Source organism: Elaeis guineensis, chromosome 6 (genome assembly GCF_000442705.2).
Source record: "Elaeis guineensis isolate ETL-2024a chromosome 6, EG11, whole genome shotgun sequence".
Classification (NCBI taxonomy): domain Eukaryota; kingdom Viridiplantae; phylum Streptophyta; class Magnoliopsida; order Arecales; family Arecaceae; genus Elaeis; species Elaeis guineensis.
Genome location: NC_025998.2, coordinates 30,130,847 through 30,134,629, shown reverse-complemented (window position 1 = coordinate 30,134,629; position 3,783 = coordinate 30,130,847). Strand labels below are relative to the sequence as shown.

Below are 3,783 nucleotides of genomic sequence, written 5' to 3'. Positions count from 1 at the left end.
TTCAACAATGCCTCTCCCACCAACAAATGCCGACTCTGCGTCATCAATGAGAGTAGTAGGAAGGAAGGGGCTGGGGATGCCTTTTTGATAGAATTTTTGAGATGATATTGTTGAGGCTATTTAACAAACTAATAGGTCTAAAATATTTCACTATCGGTGCACCCTCGTTATTGGGAATAAAAGCAATAAAAGCAAAATTTAGTCTATAGAAATCCAATGCTCCATTGTAAAAATCTTCCAGCAAAATGACCAACTTATCATAATCAATATTCAAAAATTTTTGAAAGAAAGAGAGGAAGAAACCATCTGGGCTAGGAGCTTTGTTACAATCAAAGGAGAATAAATGTCTTTAATCTCAACTAGTGGGAAACCATGCTCAAGATCAGAAAGGTTGCCAATGGGCTTACCCAAAATTAAATGCCGATTATTTCAATCTTGGGCACAATTGATCTGTCAAAGAGGTCGTTGAAGAAGTAGTAGAACCTCTTTAATTTCAATTTCCACCTAAGTACATAGCTCTCCACCATTCACTGCTAAAGTTGCAATGTGATTCCTCCTTTTTCAACTTGAATCAACTTTGTGAAAGTAGGTTGAATTCCTATCACTTTCGTTAAACCAAGTCATCTTCGCCTGTTGTTTCCAATAAATTTCCTCTTTCCTATATAGCTCATCTAATGATTGTCTTAAAATTCTTCTAGTAGAAAATTTTGAAGGTGAAAGATCCGTCTTCTCTTCCTTCTTATGTGGAGCATCAATATCCTATAAGATCTTCCCCTTGATCTTACTATTGACAACTTTCCTATTCCTCGTCCAAGATTTTAGTGCAATTTGGATGTTCCTCACATTATTCCCCAGGCCTTCATTGAGTTGCAATTGCCCCTATTGCATCTCCAATTCTCAACCATAATGTCCTCTAATTCAGGCTCTTCCAATCACCAAGATGCAAATCAGAAATCGTAGAGCTCAGGAATTTAACATTGTAGTCTAAAGCAATAGGCACATGATCTAAAGCCTGATTAGAAAAGGCTTTTTGGGTCTAAGCTAGATATAGGTCCTCCCACTTAGTATGAAGAAGAAAAAGGTCCAAACGAGCCAAGAACGGGTGCTCCCTCCTATTGCTTCACATGAAATCATGGTCTTTAGATCAAGGTCAATAAGGTTCATCTCGGAAATAAATTTCATGAAGATCAAGTTATCTTATAGACATTATGGATTACCTTTTCTATCATCCATTCCTTTAGTAATGTTAAATTCTCCTTGGAGCAACTATGGTCCTTCCAAAATATTATGGAGATCAACAAGTTCCTTAAAGAAGGCTCCACAAAGATCACTGTCACATGGCCCATAAACTAATGAGAGGCATGTGTTCCTATTGAGACAATTAACAACCCAATCCCATAGATAGAGAAAAGGATAATTTGATGGTCTTCTTTAGGGAGAATTTGAGGAGTTCCATCAGATTAGCAATCCACTGGCTATGTCAAGAGCATCCAAACAACACCATACATCAATTTTCGAGTCACCCAAATATCTGAGAAAATTGGAGGACAATGCCACCACCTTAGCTTCCTAAATTAAAATGATGTCACAAGATAAAACTGCAAGTAGATCTCTGATAGTTCTTCTCTTCTCCACGATTAATCTAGGAGTATCCCCAAACTCCATGTGGATGACTTTGGTCACTACGAGTAGGGCTGGACAGTATTCAAGAGCAAAATCCACTATATTGGGAAGCCAATTCACAAGACAAACTCCTGAAAGTTATAACTTGATCATACGACATCTAATCTCGATGATATTTTTTATGAATTTGGATAGTTTTTTGAGATCTATGATGTGATGCCATCCCATCAAGAAGATAGCACCCTTAGCGATTAGACTAAAATTTCTTCATTTGGGTTCCAAAACAAACTAGTTAATTCAAAAATTTTTCTTTCAGATAAAATTTTGACCGAGCATAGCTTCTAATCCGAAAAGAATTTGATAGAGCGATAGAAAGTAGAGTTGATATAGAAGTCGAGATTTATCTCCTAGAGAGTTTTAATTTTTTTCTAAATTAGTTCTACTAGATATGTTTAGTTCTATTAGAACTAGAAGAGGAATTCAATCCAATTTATATAAAAACTGATCTCGTTATTATAAATAGAGGATATATATTTCATTTTTAATCGATAAAAAAATAAGAAAAAGAAAAAGAAACTTGAGCCCTACTCTCAAAAATTCTCCTCTTCTTTTATCTTTTTTTTTTGAGACATTCGAGTTGAGCAAGTTGAAGAAAATTTTTTTTCTCCTTGATTGAATCAAGTTGGTAATAGAGCATTGATCTTTTACATCTATAAGGGGCTTATAGTGCATGCTCTAAATGATACAAGCAATTGGGAGAAGAGCTATCCATGCTTCAAGTATATTGAAGGACCAAGAAGAGTATGGCTGCCAGTTCTTCCTCAATTAGTGCTAGAAATGGGCCAAGCCAGGTTGGACCACACCTTTGCCCGAGTCTAGCCTAATTTTTTTTAGATTTTGGGCTAGGCTTAGGTTCGAAAGTTTAAAAAACTCAGGCCCGAGCCTGAGCCCGACCCGAGCTCGGCCCAAACCGATTAGGCCAGCTCAATCAGGTATTCAGTAGCTCTCTTCCCTTTCTTAAAAGGAAAAAAAAGGCTAAGCCATAACCTTCGACTCCTCTACCTCCCTCTACCCATGGCCGCACCACCCATGGCTCCTTCGCTGGCCCATGGCTCCTCTATCTCCCTCTACCTATGTCTCCTCGCCCTTAGTTCTCCTCCCAAGAAAGGCGGTAGCGTGCTGGAGGTCCAACATGCGAGATCCCAAGAGCAATCGTACATGTCAGTGCCAGGGATGATGGGTGGCGGAGTGGTGATCTCAATGGTGCTGAAAGCCCAATAGCATGTGGGGCAGTGAAGGGAGTAGTTCATGAGGTAGGCACGGATGTACTAGTGGAGATGTTAGCAGAACGTGCATGCTATCCAGAAGTTGGCGGCCATGGGGTCGTTGGTAGCAGTGGAGGATGGTGAGGGTTTGGAGGTGGTGGAGGCAGTGATACGGATCTCGATGTTGAAGAGGGACTTCTTGGAGGGGTCATCAGGCATTGGAAATGAAGCGAAAGGCGGCATCTACATCGAGGGAGCGGTTGCAGTCAGGGTGGAGGAGGGCGAGGCGGTGATTGGCTAGCTTGACAGTAGAGGGGTTGCAACCATCAGGGGAGGAGGGGAGCTAGAGGATGGCGTACCAATCGATGTGGTTGATGACACGACATTGGGAGGCAAGGAGGACGTTGGCGACGGTGAGGATCTAGTCGATGCCATCAATAAGGGGGTCCACCTCCATTGTCCACTCTGCAAACCATTGGCTCCCCATGAGGTCCCACACTGCAAGGAGCTTCTCCACTATCGCCAGACACCACTCCACCTCTACCTGACCCTTGGGATCCATGGCTTCTTCCAACTTTCTCGGATGGAGCGGTGAAAGGAGGGGGAGAAAATAGGATATGCATTGTAGAAATGTCATTTACATAGTGTGTTATCCACCATGGCATGTTATTCACCATGGGATATAGGAGATAACATGGAGTGTTATTCACCATGGGATCTAGCATGCAATCGGGCTCCTAATCAAACTAGACTTCGGGTTCGAGCATGGGTTGGGCCAAAGATATACTCGAGCCCAGCTCGAAAAAGCAAACGGTCCATATAATTAGGCCCAAATCTGACCTAAACTATTTTGGGCCTAGCCCAAAGCCCATCGGACTGGCTCGAGCCTAGTTCT

General features: G+C 41.6%; 1 pseudogene; it reads right to left on the bottom strand.

Annotated features, from left to right (window-relative positions):
* Positions 1 to 2,750: 2,750 nt before the first annotated feature.
* On the bottom strand, positions 2,751 to 3,450 carry LOC105046921 (uncharacterized; annotated as a pseudogene).
* Between the last annotated feature and the right edge of the window lie 333 nt (positions 3,451 to 3,783).